This window comes from Leptonychotes weddellii, chromosome 2 (assembly GCF_054177405.1).
Source record: "Leptonychotes weddellii isolate Sample4059 chromosome 2, ASM5417740v2, whole genome shotgun sequence".
NCBI classification, from domain to species: domain Eukaryota; kingdom Metazoa; phylum Chordata; class Mammalia; order Carnivora; family Phocidae; genus Leptonychotes; species Leptonychotes weddellii.
Window position 1 is genome coordinate 36,581,780 of NC_138370.1, and position 22,726 is coordinate 36,604,505.

The following is a 22,726-nucleotide window of genomic DNA, read 5'->3' on the forward strand; positions in this document are numbered from 1 at the left end:
AAAAAAAAAAAAAAAAAAGAGATAACAATTATGAATTTTTAGTCTTTTTCTGTGAATGTATACAACTTAAGGAAAGATGGTCTGCTGTGCCTTCAGTTTTATAGGCTCTTTTTTTTTCACTTACCATATCACGAACATCTTTCTGGGTTAATCTTCCCCCGAATAATATTTATTGAACAGTTACGGTGTGTTGGCACTGTATTTATATTTAGTATCTCATTTACCTGCTCTTTAGGAGGGACCATTAGTAGGCTTTGTTTTTCTATATAAGGAAAATAAGTCTCCTTGGCCCAAGCCTTGAAGCTAGTAAATGCAGATTGAGGATTCACACTGGTCTTTCTCACCCAGAGCCAAAGCTCCTAATCTCTGTGCTCAAACTATACATATTTTGTTATATGGATTACCTTACTCTAGCAGTTACCTTCTATTGTGCATTTATTTATTTATTTTAAGGATTTTTATATTTATATGAGAGAGAGTGAGGACATGTGAACATGAGTGGAGGGAGGGAGAGAGAATCTTGAGCAGACTCTGCGCTGAGCATGGAGTCCAAAGTGGGGTTCAGTCCCATGAACTTGAGATCATGACCTGAGCTGAAACCAAGAATCAGATGTTCAACTGACTGAACCACTCAGGCGCCCCTAAGATTTTATTTTTAAACCATTTTTATACCCAACGTGGGGCTCAGACTTAAGACCCTGAGATCAAGAGTTGCTTGCTCTTCCCACTGAGCCAGCCAGGCACCCCTATGGTGCATTTAGATGGCTTACAACTTTTTACTGTTATGAGTGCTACAAGAATGCATGCTCTGAGGGTAAGGATTTTTGTTTTTGTTTATTGCTCTATTTCCTATGCCCAGAACAGTCAGCACTCGATAGATCGAAATCAACGTGATTTCCATAGGATGAATTCCCCAAGGGAAGTATTGGGACTTGACAGGAGACCTTAAAAAGTTTTTTCTGAAAGAATAAATATATAAGAATTGCCAAAAACAATTTAAAGAAGAAAGTAGTGAAGTTAGACTCGCTTTACCGGGGTGGGGGGGGGGAAATGGTGACATTGGCACAGGATAGGTGAATGGAACAAAATAGAAACATCCAAAACCATACCTAAATATGTGTAGGAATTTAGCAAATAATGATACTATTTCTGACTAGTTGTGGTCCAATTTTGATCAAGTATTTTTAGCCTCAGTATCCTTATCTGTAAAAGGAAGATGATACAATTTTATGGTGCTTTTGTTTTATTTTAATGTTTCCAAAATAGTTGTCTCATTGATGTGTGCATTTCATGCACTGTCTTTTCCTACTCCAACAAGGTATCATTGAAACTTTTTTTTTTTTTAAAGATTTTATTTATTTATTTGACAGAGAGAGATAGTGAGAGCAGGAACACAAGCAGGGGGAGTGGGAGAGGGAGAAGCAGGCCTCCCGCAGAGCAGGGAGCCCGATGCGGGGCTCCATCCCAGGACCCTGGGATCATGACCTGAGCTGAAGGCAGATGCTTAACAACTGAGCCACCCGGGTGCCCTCATTGAAACTTTTACAATTATAGGGAAGTCCTGTAGACTCTATCGAAATGAAGGTTGTTTTTTGTTTTTGAGAGAGAGTGAGCGGGGTGAAGGGTAGAGGGAGAAGCAGACTCCCCGCTGAGCAGGGAGCCTGATGCGGGACTCAATTCCAGGACCCCAGGATCATGACTTGAGCTGAAGGCAGATGCTTAACCGACTGGGCCACCCCAGGCGCCCCTCGAAATGAAGGTTGTTGAGAAAATTAAACAAGGATGAAAAGAAATTGCTTAACTGTGGTGCCTAGCAGACAACAATAAATCTGAGCAATTCTTACTGTAAAATTGAGGAAGAAAGGATCATGGATGAGTTACAGGGATGTTTAGGGCAAATGACAGAGTCAACCAATGCTGGTTTGGCAAATAACACGTAAAGCATCTGGCAGTTAGCTGTGTGAGGCCCATGCTCCTGCTCGGTGATGCCTGTAGGGTCCCAGGCTGTCCATGTATCTTTCTGCTGTGCCATCCTCTGTAGGTAGGACTTTGTTGTAGTTGTTACTCGCCAGCCTATACCTCTGAGCAGGAAGGAGGAGAAGAAATCCACGGCACCCACATTTTGTTAGCTGGAGTAGCCACCTGTGCAAAGGATATATTTGACTTTACCTCCGTTTCTTATCTTTTATAGACTCTACACTTGAAGTTTATAAAGAAAATAGACTTTATTAAACAATATTGGGATAATTGAGTATTTCATTAAAAGTTAGATTCTCTTTCTTACACTGTACCAAATCAGATTCTAGATGAGAGGGCTCCTGGGTGGCTCAGTCGGTTAAGCGTCTGCCTTCGGCTCAGGTCATGATCCCAGGGTCCTGGGATCAAGCCCTGAGTCAGGCTCTTTGCTTGGCAGGGAGCCTGTTTCTCCCTCTGCCTCTGCTGCTCCTCCTGCTTGTGCTCTCTCTCTCTCTCTCTGTCAAATAGATAAAATCTTAAAAAAATTCTAGATGAGAGATTTAAAATATTTAAGTGCGGGCGCCTGGGTGGCTCAGATGGTTAAGCGTCTGCCTTCGGCTCAGGTCATGATCTCAGGGTCCTGGGATCGAGTCCTGCATCGGGCTCCCTGCTCCTTGGGAGCCTGCTTCTCCCTCTGCCTTTCTCTCTTGCTCTGTCTCTCATGAATAAAAAAAAAAAAAAAATCTTTAAAATATTTAAGTACAAGAAAATAAAGATACATATTTCTATAATTTCTGGGTGGGGAAGGATTTTCCAAGCATGCTACTTAAAGCAGTAACCTTAAAGGAAGTGTGTGATATATTTACTTTGCCTCTATTTAAAAAATTTGTCAGTAATACCAATTAACAAAATTAAGAGACAAATGATTAATTAGGAAGGTATTTGTAACATGTGACAAGAGGTTAATTTTTTTAAAATTTAATTAATTAATTTATTTGACAGAGAGAGAGACAGCGAGAGCAGGAACAGAAGCAGGGGGAGTGGGAGAGGGAGAAGCAGGCTCCCCTCTGAGCAGGGAGCCTGATGTGGGGCTCGATCCCAGGACCCTGGGATCATGACCCGAGCCGAAGGCAGACGCTTAACGACTGAGCCACCCGGCACCCGAAGAGGTTAATATTTTTACCATACAATGAACTCCTACATACACCCATAAGAACAAAGATGAATGAATAATTTCAGCAAAAATGGGCAAAGGAGAGTAACAGTGTGTGAAAGAAGAAATATAAATGTTAGTAAACCCGAAAATATGTTTAGCCACACTGCTAATATGAGAAATGCAAATTAAAAGAATTGAATGATTTTTAACCTATTTGACAAAGATGGAATACTATTTTATTTTAAAGATTTTATTTATTTATTTGACAGAGAGACACAGCGAGAGAGGGAACACAAGCAGGGGGAGGGGGAGAGGGAGAAGCAGGCTTCCCGCAGAGCAGGGAGCCCGATGCAGGGCTCGATCCCAGGACCCTGAGATCATGACCTGAGCCAAAGGCAGATGCTTAACGACTGAGCCACCCAGGCGCCCCAGATGGAATACTATTTTAATAGTCAACATTGGTGAGAATCTTATGAAACGGGCCTTTTTTTCTTTTTAAGAGAATGCACGTGTGAGCGGGGAGGGGCAGAGAGGGAGAATCTCAAGCAGGCTCCACACCCAGCTCGGAACCAACACAGGGCTCATTCCATCTCACAACCCTGAGATCATGACCTGAGCTGAAATCAAGAGTTGGATATGCAACCAACTGAGCTACCCAGGCTCCCTGAAGCAGGCATTCTTTTTTTTTTTTTTTTTTAAAGATTTTATTTATTTATTCATGAGAGACAGAGAGAGAGAGAGAAGCAAAGGGAGAAGCAGGCTCCCAAGGAGCAGGGAGCCCGATGCGGGACTCGATCCCAGGACCCTGGGATCATGACCTGAGCCGAAGGCAGACACTTAACCGTCTGAGCCACCCAGGCGCCCAGAAGCAGGCATTCTTATACGCAGATAGTTGGAGTATTAAATTAGTTAAACCTTCAGAAGGATGATTTAGCAGATGGTGGAGTAATTTTTTTTTTTTTTTAAAGATTTTATTTGAGAGAGTACAAGTGGGGTAGAGGTGGGGAGTGGCAGAGGAAGAGGGAGAAACAGCCTCCCCACTGAGCAGGGAGCCGGATGCAGGGCTTGATTTCAGGACACTGGGATCATGAAGGCAGATGCTTAACCAACTGAGCCACCCAGGTGCCCCAGTTTTGTTTGTTTGTTTGTTTTTAAGATTTATTATTTATTTTAGAGAGGGGGCTGCAGAGGGAGAAAGAATCTCAAGCAGACTCCCCACTGAGCTCGGAGCTCAACCACGTGGGGCTTGATCTCATAACCCTGAGATCATGACCTGAGCCTGAGCTGAGATAAGTCAGTCCTTTAACCGACTGAGCCACCCAGGAGTCCCTAGAGTAAGTTCTTTTTTTTTTTTTTCCTTAAGATTTTATTTATTTATTTGACAGAGAGAGGGAACACAAGCAAGGGGAGTGGGAGAGGGAGAAGCAGGCTTCCTGCTGAGCACGGAGCCCGATGCGGGGCTCGATCCCAGGACCCTGGGATCCTGACCTGAGCCGAAGGCAGACGCTTAATGACTGAGCCACCCAGGTGCCCCTAGAGTAAGTTCTTAATAACTGTTTGTTGACCGCTGCTGTGGGGACAGGACTGGCCCCCAGGCAACTTGCTCCTGGATCTCACTGATCCTTTCTTTCTGCAGAGACCTCCTTGACCCTTTAGGGCCTCTCCTGCGTGCCTTGCTGCCAGGTGGAAGTTGAAGGAGGAGGCAGCCCACTCCCCTGAAAGGCCTTTCCCACCACTACCTCCCTGGCCCCAGGATTTCTGAGCTGCCCTCGTAAAGGGAGGGTGAGGAGGGAAGACCCAACAGCTGTTTTTTTCCTCACTTTTTTACTGGAAGCCTAAAAGGTTGATTTGTGGGGAAAAGGGGTGGGGTATGTATGTGTCCTGCTAGTCAAGAAAGCCCTGTAAATCACGGGGAGCAAGCTGACTGTTGAGTACTCTCATCCTTTCCTGGAAACCAGAGGGCTCCCAGCCAGCCCCACAGATTCTCATTTTCTTAGAGCACAGAGTACGTGAGGTTTGGGGTGAGGTGGAGCCATGTTGGCCTGGGGAAGGTGGCCCTGTTTTTCCTCCAGGAGATGAGCCAGAGGTATAAGGCCCTGAAATCCCTTACTGCCTCTTTCTTTCTCTCCCCCTGCCCATGGATGGCATGTCCTGTGCTCAGCCATCCCAGGCCCAGGTGACATTGATTGGCATGTGTATATTTCAGTGCTGACCATTTTTCTCTGTTGTTGGAGACGTTCCATTTGAGAGGCCAGGCAGATTCTCAGGATACCAGGTCCCTGGTTAGTTTCCAGGGGCTGCAAGCCACGACTGTTCTCATCACCTTTCCCAGAAAGGTGCAAAAAGTACAAAGTCACCCACTCCCCCAGACGGGCCACTAGCCAAAGTGGCCTCTGGAGCAACCTGACCAGCCGTAGGAACAGAGATTATGTCCCAGTTCCTGCTCCTCCCTCCTCAGCCACCCCCCACATCCAGCAGACACTGTGTGGGGATGCCTCCCACGGCAGAGGCCTTGACCATGGGCAAACGGAGGTGTGTGCACAGCTCTGCTGGCCAGATTATGCCTGTGACCTTGACTATTCTCACACCACTCCCTCTTGGCAGCCGCTCACAAAGCCCCTCCCCCTGCATTTCAGGATGTGTGCAGTTGGCACTTTGAGAGGTTATATGCAACTGGGCTGAGACTCAGAGTTTCCATGAGCAGCTGAGAAATTCTAGAAACAGCCTGTACTTGTGGGGTTTGCTTTCCTTTTCTTCCTCTGCCATGGGGAAAAGTTCACATGTTATTTTCGGCAGGATTATCAGATGGTTGCCCATCCTCGGGACATTTGTCTTCTTTGGGGTTGCAGGGAAGGGAGGCTGCCTCCTTGCGTCTGCTTCTCTCCCACCACCTTGCTCATGGATCCCCTGCTGCAGCTTAGGTTTCTCTTTGGTTTCTCTGCCTGATGTTTTATATTCCAGCTCCAGACAACCTTCTGGCTCCCTGGGGGTCTTTTCAGCTCTATTTAAGCTACAGAAGAAGGGGTCAGGTCCCTAAGGTTGCTAACAGTTCAACTGTGGATAGAGACTCAAGAACAACACCATTCTAAACTGTCTGGCACTGTGAAAATGGGCAGTGGAAAATTAACACTTTCATTCAGCAGGTATTCTTTGGTGTCTGACTTGGTGCCAGCCACTCATTTCTTCAGGTTCTGTGAGGGTCATAGACCTTAAGTCTCCACTACCGTGGATTTTACATCATGGTAGTAAGAGACAAAATAAATATGTAATCAAAACAAGAGAAAGAAGACTATTTTATTTGTTTTGTTAAAGATTTTATTTATTTATTTGAGAGAGCATGAGCAGAGGGGAGGAACAGAGGGAGAGGGAGAAGCAGACTCCCTGCTGAGCAGGGAGCCTGACCACATGGGGCTTGATCTCACAACCCTGAGATCATGACCTGAGCCAAAGGCAGACGCTTAACCCACTGAGCCACCCAGGCGCCCCAAGAAGACTATTTTAGATAGTGACATACAGTAAGAAGAAAATAAAACAGCATGTTGGGGTTCTGGATGACTGGAAGTGAGCTTTTTTTTTCCCCTTATGAACCACATGGGCATCCACCTTTGTAGAGGTGACATTTGAACTGAGACCTATGAAGATCTAAGGGAAAAGCGCTCTACACAGAGGTAACAGTAAGTGCAAAGACGCTGAGGTCAGAATGCACATGATATGTTAAAGGGACAGAAACAAGGCCAGAGTGGCTGGATCCTAGTGAGTGAGAAGGCTAAAAAATGTCAGTGTGGTTGGCAAGGGCCAGATGACATAGTGAGTTTTGGGCCAGATGACATAGTGAGTTTTAGGCCAGGGAAGGGAGTCTAGGTTTTATTCCACTTGTACTGGAAAGCCATCAGAGGGTTTAAAGCAAAGAACGTGCTGTGATCAGATTTGTACTTTAAAAGGATGACTTCACTGAACTGTGCATTTCAGATTTGGGCACTTTACGTGCATGTATGTTGTACTTTAAAAATAGAGAAAGGACTGACGGTATGGGGGTAGGTGCCCAGTGGAATCTGGAAGGCTGGTTAAGAAGTTTCATTTCATTTCACCATCTCCACTCACATTCCCTATGCCGCATCAGCTTTACGAGGAAAACCGGAATGGGCTCTTGTCCTCAGGGAGTTTATGGTATGGTGTCTTCAGATTCAGACAGTCCTTCCCAACCTTCCTGGAGAAGAGGTCTTGAAGAATGAGAGGCATTCACAAGGCAGTTTTTAGTAACATCTTGTACACTCCGTGTTAATGTCAATGTGGTTGATTCACTTTTGTATACTATTCAATTGTGAGAATTGGTTCGTTTATTCATCCACTCCTGCTGATGGGTTTTGGGGGTTGCCTCCAAGGTTTGAGTTACCGTGAGTAGTGCTTTCCTAGAATTACTCTTTTCTCTCTCTGTTTGGAGTGGAAAGTCACCCAAACTACAGCACGTCTGAGTTGCAAGCTAAAATCAGAAACCCTTACCAGGGGGTAATCCAGTTGCCCCTCAGGCTTGGGGTTTGGGTTGGGGTTCGCTGGAGAGGGGGTAAGCCTTTAAGCCTGGTCAGAATGTTGATCCCTTCTTAATAGGCAAGGAGTTTATAGGAGGTAGGGAAGTGGAAATACTGGCATGAGTAGTTGTGTTAGGGAAGTTACTTCCGCACCTGATGGTCCAGACTGCTGCGCACCCACAGCCTTGAGGGTGTTTTAACCTGGGGAAGGGGAGCTTTTTGCAGTTCTTTTGTCAGCCCTGGTCTGTATCTGAGTGTAATAGGAGCCAGAAACCTGATTGCCTTTGCTCTGGACTCCATCTATGTGCTCTTGATAGCCTCTAGAACTCTGGCAGAGAAGGGACAATTGGGAGGGCAAAGGGTCGGGTCCTCATGCTCTCCCTTTGCCCCTTTACAGAGGGGGCTTTGGAAAGACACTCGTCTGCTCCTGCCCTTAACCCCAGGGCCGAAAGTGGGGCATCTTCAGTGAAGTCTACCCCAGCCATTCTGTAATCTGTAGAAAAGGTGGGGGTATATCTGAGTACATATGCATTTGTATTTACGTATTCATGCAGCAAGTACTTATCTAGGTTCTACCAACCTAGGACTGTTATGAAGCAACCTGGGAAGGTAGTCGAAAGTGCTAGAACCGGCCTGGCCTTCTAGGACGGGATACAGTTGAGACAGGAGTGGTGGGAGCCCAAGGAAGATGAGGGTGCTTCCCCGCTGTGGGACCTGTGCTAGGGAGGATTTGGGGTGGGTCAGAGATGGGGCTTTGCCTGCAGGTCTTCCTTTTTTTTGTTTTTCCTTCACATCCAGGACCTTCATACCTTGTGGAGAGAGTACTTGAAACACATGCAGATTTTCTGACAGGCATTTCTAACAGATGTTAATCAGACTTCTAGCCTGTGGGTTGCAGAGACAGGAGGTGCAGGGGTGAAGTGGGGTGTGGGCGGAGCATTCTGGGTAGAAAGCAGGGTCCAGGCCAGAGAGTAAAGGCAGGTGATGGTGAAAACGATAGGGTCTAGTTGCAGGGACTCTTAACTACAGGCGGAGGGACTGAGCTTGCTGTTGGGTGGAAGAGAGTGCTGGAAGGTATCATTTTATCAGGAGGTAGGATGGCATGGTGCAAGGGAGGGAAGGGAGTGTATAAGAAGATACAGCATGAAGCTATGGGCGACACTGGTTTCTCTTCAGGAATGGTAGGAAGAGGGGTGCTCTGGTCACGAGGTGAGGCCCACAGTGAGGAAGCAGGATGTGGGAAAGCCTTTTGCCTCAATAATCAGATGGTGACTGCCAGTAACCTTGGCTTGGGTCAGTGATGAGCCATGTGGGCAGTTTGGACAGTGGGAGGGAAAATGGAGGAATTATGATTCAGGAGTGTAGTTACTCAGTGTCCCTCCCTTTCCTGCCACTTTCCCCAATTTGGAAATATGGGCTTTTTATTTCTTTCCCCAATAACCCTCTGTCTCGTGAGAATAGGGCTCATTTATGACTCTCCTGAGAATGACTCCTGAGAGTGAAGGCCACTGAGAAATCTAAGGCCCCAGATGAAGCCTGTGCCTTTCTACTAGGGCCTCCAGTCACATGCAGGAGCAGTTGCTGGGCAAGAAGGGGTTGCCCTCTTTGGTGAATAAATCTGGAAATCTAACAAAAGCTTTAGATCTTCCACGGAGAGCAGTGGTCCTCAGACTTTAGGATGCATTGAGGTCACCTGAAGGGTTTCTTTAAACAGATTGCTGGGCCCCACCCCAGAGTTTCTGATTCACTGGGTTTGGGTGCTGCTGAGAATTTGCACTTCCAAGTTCCCAGGTGACCCGATGATGCTGCTGGTGCAAGGACCACACTTTGAGAACCACTTTTCTAGAAAAATTATCACACAGTTCGGCATCTCAGCTCTGTAGAGATTGGCATGGCCAGAGTCTCTGAGGAGGAGTCAGGGACTTGAGCTAGCTTAAGGCTGGGAGCAACACTGTGGGCAGAATTCGCCACCCTGACTAGAAGTCTCTTATGCTATCTTCTTCCCAAAATGGGTAAGAATTATCCTCTGAGCCTCAGGCTCCCTCTCGGAGGTGAGGTGGCCCTTCCCAGACACTGAGCCTTTATAAGCCTCTGAGCTACAGCCAGCAGAAGCATACTTGGTTTCCCTGGTGCAGTGAACCTCTCTCTACTAGAAGCCAGACCCTCCTGTGACAGCAGGACAGCTGAGCAGACTTGTTTCAGCCTGATTTAGGAAATGATGGTGGGAGGTAGGCTGGTCTTTTTGAACTCACTCTGATACTTTTGGTGATAAGGACAATAATGTGGCTTGTTCCTCCCTGTTAGCTGCTAGAGAGGACCCTATTCAGTTTTTTAATGGGAAACTATGCGGCCAGCAGCTTCAGGGGCAGGGGAAGCACCCCAGGCTGGGTTGAAGCAAAGAGAAAGAAGCCTTGCTTTTGCGAACAAACTGAGTGCTGGGTTCTCCCACCCAGACAAGAGAGAGCCTCCTGGTCTCCCAGTTTCAGTGCTTGACCACCTCAGTTCCGTTCTCCGGACTGTAGCCAGACTGGTACGCTAAAACCACACATTGAGGGGCGCCTGGGTGGCTTAGTCGTTGGGCATCTGCCTTCGGCTCAGGTCATGATGCCGGAGTCCTGGGATCAAGCCCCGCATCGGGCTCCCTGCTTGGCGGGAAGCCTGCTTCTCCTTCTCCCACTCCCCCTGCTTGTGTTCCCTCTCTTGCTGTGTCTCTCTCTGTCAAATAAATAAATAAATAAATAAATAAATCTTAAATAAATAAATAAAACCACAAATTGGATCACATCGTTACTGAAAATGAAGTCCACCCACCTTAATGTGGCCTACTGGACTACTGCCTTGGCCCCACTGGACCTGGAAGGTCTCATATGCACCATCTTTGCAGCTACATTCTAGAACATTCCACCCCACCCCTACTCCCTTGACCTTTACCTGGCCCACTTTTACATGCCCTTCATGTCTCTGCTAAAATAATGTTCTCTTTGGAGGCCTCCTCTGATGCTAGATTTGATTGCCCCACTGTGTTCCCCATAGCTTTCTGTTCTCCCCCTTGTCATGATCTGTGGCGGGTGGCACAGACTTAGTCACCAGGCATCCATGCCAAGACCACCCTGTGGTTTACTCCTGTTTTCCCCATGTGTTTATTCACAGTGCTTCCTTTAACTATCAAGCACACTACTTTGGATAATTATGGTCCAACCTACTAAAAAAGAATCAAAAACTTGCCAGGCATCCTTGCACTAAAATTCCCACTGTGACTTGGATTTGCTGATGAGCGGCACGCGATCCAGTCTTAAATGGATGGGTATCCTCTTCCTCAAGGTGGACCCCAGGACATCCATTTGGCTGGTGTAGATCATGGCAGGGGCGACATCATTCTGGAGCAGGCAGCTTCTTGATGCCATACTACCTGATGTACATCTCTGCACTGTGATTCTGGGGAGAAGCTCCTCTGTCTGCAGTGTGCTGTAGGTTTCTTCAGCTCTTCCCATGTTTCTCCAAGCCATTAAATTGCCTAACTGAACCCTGAACAACACGATGACCCTTGTGATTATTGTTCTTGTCGGTTGTTGAATTGTTTGCTTTCCCTGCTCTGTGAGGACAGCTACTAGGTATCCTCAGTACCTAGCATTATTCCTGGTATGAAGTCAGTGTGCAATGAATATTTGTTGAATAAATGAACTCCTGGGCTCAGTTTTTAAAAGTCTGGTAGGTGTAGCTAGCTAGCTTTTAGTTCAATGACTATAAATGAAATTGAACAAATGGGGATGGGTTAGTCTAGAGAGAAAGAAAATAATAAGTGGTGTTGGCCGCCGACCTCAGATAATGTGTGAAGGCCCCAGGTTGGGGGGGGCAGAATGTCTCTGGAAGGGGGGCACTGAGCTCCCTGTTCCTCATGAAGCTGTGGGGGCAAAGCAGGCAAACATCATTTAGAAGGGACGTTAGACTTCACATCTTCCAGCAGAAATTTGCTGCTTCTCCTTCCTTGTTGTGCCCAGCATGGGTCTGGGCACTGTGTTCTGGGGAGAGATAAAGGAACAAAAATCTGTTGGGAGGGATCCCTGGGAGACCAGATAATGAGGAGTCCAAAGTAGTTGGAGAAGAGTGCCCAAAGAGTGGTCCAAGAAGGCTTCCTGGAGGAAGAGATCATTGAGCTGCTTTCTTTTTCTTAAGATTTTATTTATTTATTTGAGAGAAAGCAGCGGGAGAGGGACAAGCCGACTCTGAGCTGAACGGGGAGCCCGACACAGGGCTTGATCCCAGGACCCTGAGATCATGACCTGAGCTGAAGTCAGATGCTTAACCGACTGAGCCACCCAGGTGCCCCCATTGAGCTGCCTTCTGAGAATAGGCAGGAGTCAGCTCCAGGTGAATGGATTGGCCTGAGAGCTTTGGGGATGGAACAGAAGGAACAGACCTAAAGTGCACACGGCTACGACCCTTAAGCTTTTATCAGGGTGCCCTTGTGAGGTTGGACATTTCGTAGCTTCATTGTGCTGGGGGGCACATGGTAAGTTAGTGATAGGCCCCAAATTTGAACCCAGATCTGCCCAAATTGTCCTGCTGTCTGATGATTTAGCTGCTAGATCATACATTTTCTTATTTATTGGACCTTGAATAACAAGTCCGGGAGTTTTGCTTCAAGCAGGTGACGTAAGTGGTGGATGTGAGCAGTAGGTTTCCTAAGCCACATGTTGGGCCCCGTGGTCTAACAAACAGGAGTGGACTTAAGGGACAACAGGTCAAAATTTTGCAATGGAGTGTCTGGGAAGTGGTGATGGATGAATGATGAGAACAGCAGTGACTCTTGCCCTGGCCTCTGGTGGGGAAGCCCTGACTGGCTGCTACTCACCAGGCCGCCTGACTCACTCAGTTAGTTTTGGAAGACTCCTCTGCTTTGTCAAGTCCAGGCTCCGCCTGAATGTTGAAGCCTGGCAAATGTACTCCTTCTCTCCCCTGGTCCAGCCCCTGGGCCTGGTTGTCATTTCCCTCACTCAGGGCTCAGCAGGTGGCTAAGTCAAGCTGCCAGCTTCCCCCCTCCCCAACTGTCTGTGCTGGGCCCTGACACCAGGCTCTGCCTTTCTCAATCTCCCTCCCATAGGCACTGACACACAGTGGGGGCTCAGTAAATATTACTCAATGAGCAGCAGGCTGCTGGTTCTAATTTTGTTCCCTGCTTCTGAGTCCGCACTGATTTTTTTTTTTTTTTTTTTAATTTAAGTTTTCTCATCCTGCCCCTCCCAGCGATGGGGTTTTCTGGGGAAAGTAAATGGCCACCACCTCTAGGTAACACCACCCTCCTCCTTCCCCCACACCCCAGCAGAACTCCTGCACTGTTTGCAGAAATCTCCCACCCTGGGTGGCCTTTGGTTGAGCCAAAGCTTGAGGCTAAGGTTCTGGGAGTGGGAGCTGGGAAGAGAGAAGACATCCTTTTAGGGTGTGTAAGAGAGCAAAAGCCCAGAGGGGACAGAAGAATGGGCCCATTGAGACCTGGGCCTCTTGGGTGAGGGGGAGGTCTGGCTTTTAAGCTGCAGTGTTTGCACTGGAGGGGGTTTCAGCTTGCCCCAGAGGAGAGTGGTTTCTTGGACTCCGTTCATTTGGTGGGTGGAGAGGGCCGCAGACTGGGTAGTTGTTCTCAAAATTCTTTGGAACTCCAGAAAGCCAGTAGGCAGTATTTACCTGAGGACCAGGCTGTGAGGCTACTGGTTTTCTCACTGGGTCTGTTAGTACTTACACAGATGACGGTTATCATTATTAGTTTGAGCATGAATACTGGAAGTATACTAATTTATAGAACACTGGGCAGTTCTTGTAGTCCAGATGTACTGATCATTGCTTTTACAGGCTGTAGGTTTTGTGCCATACTTAGAGAGTTCTCCCTAACTCCTTGACTATAAAAATAACCACCCCTGTTTTCGTGTATTACCCTACGCCCACCTCCCATTGGGACACATCAATGAGTTGAAGTAAAAAAAAACCAACAAATACTCCAAATCCCACCACTCAAATAGTCCTCATGACTATTAGGTGAATACTATTTTGGATAATCTTCCAGCTTACTCATAGATAAATGCATATGGAGAAATAAATAATCTTACACAGAAGTATTTAAAATTTCCCTGAATGTAACCAAAGAAAAGAAACTAGTAAAATTAAAGGAATTATTAAGCTTTAAAGAAATGTATTTTTCGCCGAGAGATTATTTCGTAAAAGAGGTTTCAAAAAATCCTTGTGAGTCATATCTATAATTACTTACCCATTTTAGATAGTATTTACTGATTCTGCTATGAGAGATGACATTAGCATTTTCACATTTTTGTCTCATCTTTTGATTGCACTAATTGTTAGTAGTAAATTGTCCATTTTTATAACACTTAGATTCTGTCCTGTAACCAAAATCCCCAAGGTTTTTTTATTATTTCTTTTTCGAAGGGTTGTAATGTTTACCATCAGTTCTTTTTTTTTATTTTTTTTTTAAAGATTTTATTTATTTATTTGAGACAGAGAGAATGAGAGACAGAGAGCAGGAGAGGGAGGAGGGTCAGAGGGAGAAGCAGACTCCCCGCCGAGCAGGGAGCCCGATGCGGGACTCGATCCCGGGACTCCAGGATCATGACCTGAGCCGAAGGCAGTCACTCAACCAACTGAGCCACCCAGGCGCCCCTACCATCAGTTCTTTTACCATGGTTTCTGCATTCCTGAGACCTTTATTTTTATTTCTTTTTTTTTTTTTTTTAAAGATTTTATTTATTTGACAGAGAGAGACACAGCGAGAGAGGGAACACAAGCAGGGGGAGTGGGAGAGGGAGAAGCAGGCTTCCCGCCGAGCAGGGAGCCCGACGCGGGGCTCGATCCCAGGACCCTGGGATCATGACCCGAGCCAAAGGCAGACGCTTAACGACTGAGCCACCCAGGCGCCCCTATTTTTATTTCTTTATTAATTAGCTGCATTTCGTTCTCCTGTTTTTTCACTCTAGGAAGGAGACTGTAGCCTCTCTTTCATGCTTGAGAATTTCCGCCTGTTGTCCTTAAGAGATTTGTGTGACATCTCAGCTGGAAACAGTATCTCCGGTTCTTTTCTCTCTCTCTCTCTCAGTGATGTAAACACTGTTGCATTTTCTTCTGATACTGAATTTACTCTGGGGAAGATGAGGGCAGCCTGAATTTTCTACCACTTAAGAGAAGTTTTAATATGTTTCACAATTTTTGTAATAAAATATTTTGGGGGAAAAAGTTCCTTTGCGATGCCTGAAAACGTCTTTCAAGTTCAGCATTCAGTCTTTAGGTTCTTTTGCTCCTATGGTTTCGGGGAAATCTCGTGTCCTTTATCTTTGAACATACCTCATAGTCCAGTCTTGAGTTCTCTAGTTTAGCAACACCAGTTATCCTATGTTTGGTACCTTTGTCTTCTCATTACATTTTTTTTTTTTAAGTTTATTTTTTTTTAGTAATCTCTACACCCAACCTGGGGCTTGAACTCATGACCCTGAGACCAAGAGTTGCAAGCTGCGCCCACTGAGCTAGCCAGGCGTCCCTCATTACGTGTTTTGTTTTTTTTTAAGATTTTTATTTATCTATTTATTTATTTATTTATTTATTGGTGGAAAAATTTATATTTAGATTTAGCCAGCTGGACTCAGTTTAGATGATTCCAATTTTTTTGGCAACATCCAAAGCATCATAGTCAGGAGCCAGTCGAACATATGCCACCTTCTCTCCATCAGGCCTGATCAAGGTGTTGACCTTGGCCATGTCAATGTCATAGAGCTTCTTCACAGCCTGTTTGATCTGGTGCTTATTGGCCTTGACATCCACAATGAACACAAGCATGTTGTTGTCTTCTATTTTCTTCATGGCTGACTCAGTAGTCAGGGGGAACTTGATGATGGCATAGCGATCAAGCTTGTTTCTCCTGGGGGCGCTCTTTCGAGGATATTTGGGCTGCCTCCACAGACGCAGTGTCTTGGGTCGTCGGAATGTAGGTGACGTGCGGATCTTCTTTTTTTTGTGACTGTGGACGCCTTTCAGCACCGCTTTCTTGGCCTTCAAAGCCTTTGCTTTGGCTTCGGCTTTGGGAGGGGCAAGGGCTTCTTTCTTAGTCTTCGGCGCCATCTTCATAAAAGGCATTTATTTATTTATTTTGAGAGCAAGAGGGAGAGAGCACAAGCAGGGGAAGAGGCAGAGGGAGAGGGAGAAGCAGGCTCCCCACTGAACAGGGAGCCCGATGTGGGGCTGTGCGCTCAATCCCAGGACTCTGAAATCACGACCTGAGCCAAAGGCAGATGCTTAACCTACTGAGCCACCCAGGCGCCCACCTCATTACATGTTTTAATCTGTCTTTTCTGTCTACATTCACTGTGGTTATCTCAGACCCTCCTTTGTCAGTATTTCTATTTTAAATTACTGGCAGAAATTTGTTCTCTGTTCATTATAATTTATTTATTGGCTCTTTAGTGATGTTGTTTTGTTCTTTTTTTAGGAAGCCTGCATCCCCTTTGATCTCATTTTGTTTTGTAATTTCATCTTTGAGCTCTGGTTTTATTGCATTAATGTTCTAATTACATTATTCTGCAGTTAGGTGAAGCGGTTGGGAAGAATTGCTTCTCTGGAGTTATGTTTAACTTTGGGTTGACATCTTTGTCTTTTGCTTGGTTTGCCTGCTGTTCTCATCCTGTTCACGCTAGTGCTGTTGGGCGCTGTCGGCTCTAAAATAAGACCTGTTTTCTGTAGCCTGCACCAGTGTGCGAGTGGGGCTGAGGTGGGGGAGATGGATCTGTCCCAGATTTTGGGTTTGGTAGCAGCCCTGTGGCGGGGCTCAGCCCACAGATCTAGGAGGTATGTTCCACTTCTGTTGGAGGGGGAGGAATACTCACTGGAAGTGGATCATTTCCCCAATTCAGTCTGTGGCCTTGGAGCCCCGATTTCCCTCAAAGGAGAGTCACTCATTGTTCTTGTTCCAGTGTCACCTGTTTTCCCAGCAGCTTTTCCCACTACTCCTTAATTGAAGAGGAAAAAGAATTGGCGGCTGTAGGCCTCTGCATTTTGGGGGGAGGTCAGTGAGAATTCTGGCTCCGCTCTCCTGGCTCTGGCTATGAGGGCTGGGCCTGGCCTAGGAGATGAGCCATGAGTGGTGCCTCCTGCATTTCTTCACCTGCCTCTGGTTTTGAAGTTACTGTATTACAGTATGCCCCTCTCCTTGTTTGCTTGCTGGTGGTGCCTTTTTTTTGGCTAATGTTTTACTCAAATGTTAATGATTTAAGGGAAGGGAAATTGTGAATACCATTTCAGTTCTCCATCTAAACTCAGAAGTCTTTATTTTCATATAATGTTTCAACATACTGTATCTTTCTTTTTTTTTTTTTTTTTTTTTTAAAGATTTTATTTATTTATATGACAGAGAGAGACAGCGAGAACAGGAACACAAGCAGGGGGAGTGGGAGAGGGAGAAGCAGGCTTCCCGCCGAGCAGGGAGCCCGATGTGGGACTCAATCCCAGGACCCTAGGATCATGACCTGAGCCGAAGGCAGACGCCCAACGACTGAGCCACCCAGGCGCCCCTGTATCTTTCTTAATACTCAGAAAAGTCTGCATGTTTCTTTTCCTCTTTCGGGAACTAAGGAAACAGACGTAATGAGATCAGTGCGTTGCGTGCAGTCGCTGCAAATTGGCCTTCTCACACCGGGTCCAGTAGTCCTGCTGCCGCCGAAGCCAGCAGTTCCTCTGGTTCTTGGGCCCAGGGTTCTGGATTCCTCAAGACCTCCTCCCCCTCCCCTCTCAAGTTTCAGGGTTTTGTAATGGAGGCCAGGAATGTTGCCCCCTTGACTCCCCTGGAGCCGTCTGCATTTGTTTACCCCTCAGTAGTTAACCCTTAATGGGGACTGTCCCCTGGGGAGACAGTCCTATTGGGCTGACTGGGTCCCAGTGTTAGAATGCAGTGGGGATGGAGACTAGAGTGAGACAAGTCTTTTGGAAGGTGTTCTACAGAAGTGAACTCTTGACCAGGAAAGAACCCCCAGAGGGGTGGGGAATTGCCTTCTGGTTAGTTGGGGCAGTGGTGCTCACAGCCCTGGAGCCCTGGCTGTCCTGAGGTCACAGATACCTCAGAGAGCCCCTGCTGTCTGTCCCCAAGAGGAACATTAGAGAACCAGACACCTCTTTTGCCATCCTTTGGATTTTAGGTGGGAAAGCAGACAGTTGAGAGGAAAGCTTAGGGTGATTCACTGAGGCCCACCGATAGTGGGGCCAAGGGTTCTGGGAGCCATCATGTCTGATCACTGTGGCCTCCCCTTCCCCCACCCCCCACCCACACCCCCTCTTCCACCCCTCCAGCCCCCACGGTCATTCTTGCTCCCTTGCTTTGGAAGGGACAATCAACCTTTTCTCAATTTTAGGTAAAGTGCTTTGTAAAAACCCAGTTGAGACTGCCCTTGCCCTGATGGCTACCCTTCAACCTGCAGCTGACTAACGCCTCGGCTTGAGTTCTAGCTTTATATATAATTCATTGTGTTCCCAATAACCCATCCTTTGAGGGGGCACAGAATAGGCCCAAGTAGGTGTGCTTACAGACATCTTTCACCCATTTCCTGTGGCTTACCAGTGGCCTCGGAAATAGTTGTCTCTGGAGCATTCAGTCGGCCCTGTTTCACTCCTCAGCTCAGACGGATCTGAGCGAGCACGGTGGGCCACCTGACCAGCTGGTGGCCAGGGAAGGGAGTGGATGTTTGGAGGCCCCTCGGGGCCTGAGGTCCAGCCTCTGGATCGAGTAAGAAGAGTTAGTTGCTGCTTGGTGACCAGGGAGGGAAGTCTGTGTTCGCTCCTCTCTGACAGGGGAGGTGGGCCCAGAAAACCAACAGCGTGGTACATACAACAGTGAAACTATGTCCCCGGCACAGAAGTGCCACTTTAAGGATGAGATACTTCTGAACCAAGAGAAGGGATGGCATGCAGGTGAGATTCTGATTTTCTGATTTAGGAGGCCCCAAGATGGTAAGGAGACCTGAAGTTTCACAGAGGGTCTGAAAGCAAGCATCTCTCGCTAACTTTCTCTTGGGTTTTTTACTTCCCCCCCTAGGAGGGTTGGGTCTGGCGCCTTGGACGCAGACCTAAAGGCACGAAAATAATTTACTTCTTTGAACCCAGGCCAAGTGAACAAAGGAGTGGAGAGACTCCAGCTTCTCTTGAGTGGGAGAGCCTGGTCCTCTGAGCCAGGAGCACATTCGAACCTTTGTCTCTTTCCAGCTTGTTTTCATGTCCTGCCCTGTGTGCTTCTCTTACTGCTTCTGGAAGGTGTCCTTGAGGGCAGCTGGCTTGGCTCCCTGGAAGGACTGGAGGGGCCCACTCAGGGCCCCACCCATTTCCACAGCCTTAATAGATGGGGCTTCATCCTGTAGCCGGGCCCACACCGTGAGGACCCCTGCTTAGCTTCACCGTCCAGCTGTATCAAGAGCTGTATGTGTTCTCTTCCTCTCTCCTTTCTTTCCTCCAAAGAAGCTCTTGTAAACTTTTTTTTTTTCCTAAGAATAACTGGTAGCTAAAGAAAAAAGAAAGCTTCCCTTTTGTGTCTGCCAAAAGGCCAGGGTCATTTGGATTTGAAGTGTCTTAGCAACTCTAAGATCCCTGGACCAGGACTTCTTCCTGCCCTGCAGTTGTTTTTAGGTGCTCTGGGGGGGGGTGGGTCATGTCCTGAATGTTAGATCAGGCAGCAGGTTCTGCTCCATGAATCTACTCAAGCACTTGAGGCTGGACCAGCCACACCGAGGGGCCAAGGGGCCACGGGGTTGGCGAAGAACAAATGTTTTGTAAATGCTGACTTTGACATGAATGCCCATCAGGTAATGCCGCTAAAGTTCTGTGGGGTATCTCACATTTGGGGTAATTTTGTGTTTGTTCTGAATGTTTTGAGGTTGCTGCAGATAAATTTGAGAAATAAAGCTGAAGTGGGAACCATTGTTTGTTTTATTAAGAAGGCATCCTGTAACACAGGCTGGCCTCTAAGGTGTACCTGGGGGGGTGGAGGGCTCTGCACAGGTCTTCAGCGCATGTTATGCCTGGATTTGGGGTGCTTGTTGCGGCTGATAGAAATTGGGAAGAGCTGGGGCGCTTAGCTGGCTCAGGCGGTAGCACGTGAGACTCTTGATCTCAGGTTGTACGGTGAGCCCCGTGTTGGGTGTAGAGATTACTTTAAAAAAGTCTTAAAAAAAATTGGAAAGACCGCCTAGAGACCTGCAGGGTTTTCCAGACCTCCTTGGGGAGCCAGGGTGTGTATTTTATGCCTCCATACAGTAGGGAAGTGGTTCAGAGTGCGCGGACTTTCCTTTCATTCAGACCTGGCTTCAGTTCACAAAAAATTTAATTTCTAGCTTCACTACTCGACTTGTTGGCTATGGATCATGTTTCCTAATCTCTGAAAATTTCCTGATCTTTTAGGTGAGGATAAGCATCCCAAGTTCTCTTCAAGGAATCTGTGACTGTCAGGAGCCTCTCAGGGTTGACCAGCTGCTGTCCTCATCTCTCTGCCCTCCTTTGCTAAATCCACACAGCCCCCCTGTCCTTCGCTCTGACAGCACGACACATGCCTCAGACAGATGACAGGGTGGTCGGGTAGAGGACTGTTTGCTTTGTACAATAGATTTGAGCCATTTGGACCTAAGATCCCACCTGCTCCCTGTATTCACTTCTGGTTCTCAGTGTAGATTTGAGAGTTGTTGGTCTCAAGGGAACACTTTACAAACCGCCTTTGTGCTAATGGCTAATCCACCCTGTTTGACTCAAAGTACATTCCGCTGAAGACTTGAGATTTTCTGTCCCCAGATTCTGTGCATACCCCATGTGTGGAAACTAAAGCCTGGAATGTCTGCTGGTATATTTGTGGTGGGGGACTTGTGTCATGTGTGTGCTATAGGCCTGGAGCAAAGTTTCACAGGGGTATTCCTGATAGTTGCAGTAGCAGCTCAATATCTGGGCTGGGAGGGAATCAAAGTGGAGGAACCCTGCTGATATAATCATATTATAATATTTCATGAGTGCTTTCTATAGGTCAGGCACTTCTTGACTTGCCGTAGCTCATGTCATTAAATTGGCACAGTAATCCAGTGAGGTGTATACCCATTTTATAGATGAGAAAATTGAGGTAGAGAGCCCAAGTAACTTGCCCAAGGTCACTCCTATCTGGCCAGCAGTGGTTCAGAAATTCAAGCCAGGTCTTTCTGACACTAAAGGCCAGGGTAAGCTGCATCACAATTTTTTTTTTTTTTTAGGATTTTTTTTTTTTTTTAAGTAATCTCCACCCAACGTGGGGCTCTAGCTCACAACCCCAAGATCCAAAGTCATAGGCTCCACCGACTGAGTCAGCTGGGTGCCCCTGTATCACTACTATGAGTGACTCTAGAATGTTAACTCTGGTTAAATATCTTGCCCAAGACTGCGCCACTTGTAAGTGGCAGAACCAGAATGCAAACAAGCCTGCTCTTAAGCTCTGCTCTAACTCCTCTGTCATAAGCAAAGGCCCAGAGGTGGAATGACCCACTGTGGGGCGTGCCAGAGCCCTGGGAGCCTGGGAGGCCTGGAAACACCTGCAGTGATTGGGTTCCTGGGTCTAGATTAAATAGGCTCATCCCCCGCCCCCCCCTCAGCCCCCAGCCTGGTGTTTATTTCCCTAATTAAATTATAACTATACTGAGGGAAATGATTAACGAAAGAAAGTCATCATCAGCCCTGCTAACTCTGAGACCTATTTTTCCCTGTTCCATCTCACTTCCTAACTTTGTTACATAATCATTCTGCTTCTTTGCTTAACATTAAACTCCATTTTTATAGCTGCATACTATTCAATGAAATTGATATAATTCGCCTGACCATAACTTTCTTCCTATAGCCTTTTTTATTTTTGGGTTGCTTTTATTAGTACACATTTTAAAAGTAGATGTAACAATTCAAAGGATTGAAATACTTTTATTTATTTATTTATTTATTTATTTTTTAAAAGGTTTTATTTATTTGACAGAGAGAGATACAGCGAGAGAGGGAACACAAGCAGGGGGGGTGGGAGAGGGAGAAGCAGGCTTCCGCGGAGCGGGGAGCCCGATGCGGGGCTCGATCCCAGGACCCTGGGATTATGACCTGAGCTGAAGGCAGATGCTTAACAACTGAGCCACCCAGGCGCCCCTTGAAATACTTTTATTATCATAACTTTCAAGAGTCTGGTGATTTATCTAGCCACCAAGCAGTCTCTTACTCTGTTAGACCTCACTAACATTCAGTTTCGTATTTTTTTTTAAATGTGTTTTGCTGTTTTAATAAGCAGAAATATAGCACCATCAATCTTTTAAGTTTATATTCTTTTTTTTTTTATCATAGTTGACATACAATATAGTAATTTCAGGTGTAGAACATAGCGATTCGACATTTATATATGTTACGCGCTCACCACGATAAGCCTATTCACCACCTGTCACCATACCAGCTTATTGCAGTGGTGTTGACGGTGTTTCCCGTGCCGTACTTTTCATCCCTGTGTCTTACTTATTTTATAGCTGGGGGTCTGCACCTCTCAATCCCCTTGACCCATTTTGCCAATCCCCCTGACCCCCTTAAGTGTATTCTTAACAAACCAGAGAGTCCGAGTACTTTTTCATTTTTGTTCTCTTATTTAGGTATATAGAAATAAACCTTTGTCATGTTTGATGATGTACTTGTTTCCCCTCTTTTAGTTGTAGTTTTTTTGTTTTGTTTTTGTGTATGTGTTGTTTGTTTTTTAAAGATTTTATTTATTTATTTATTTTTTAAAAGATTTTATTTATTTATTTGAGAGAGAGAATTAGAGAGAGAGCATGAGAGGGGTGAGCATCAGAGGGAGAAGCAGACTCCCTGCTGAGCAGGGAGCCCGATCCGGGACTCGATCCAGGGACTCCAGGATCATGACCTGAGCCGAAGGCAGTCGCTTAACCAACTGAGCCACCCAGGCGCCCCTCATTTATCTTTTAGAGAGAGAGAGCATGTGCATGTGAGTAGGGGGAGGAGCAAAGGGGGAGGGAGAGGGAGAGAATCTTAAGCAGACTCCTGAGGGCGGAGCCCCGATGTGGCTGGATCT

General features: G+C 46.5%; 1 protein-coding gene and 1 pseudogene across 3 annotated transcripts in view; one reads left to right on the top strand and one right to left on the bottom strand.

The window, feature by feature from the left end:
* Window positions 1-22,726, top strand: part of SLC39A14 (solute carrier family 39 member 14) — a 50,250-nt gene that overhangs the window by 10,388 nt on the left and 17,136 nt on the right. The window lies entirely within an intron of this gene.
* LOC102736352 (large ribosomal subunit protein uL23 pseudogene) lies at window positions 15,265-15,758 on the bottom strand (annotated as a pseudogene).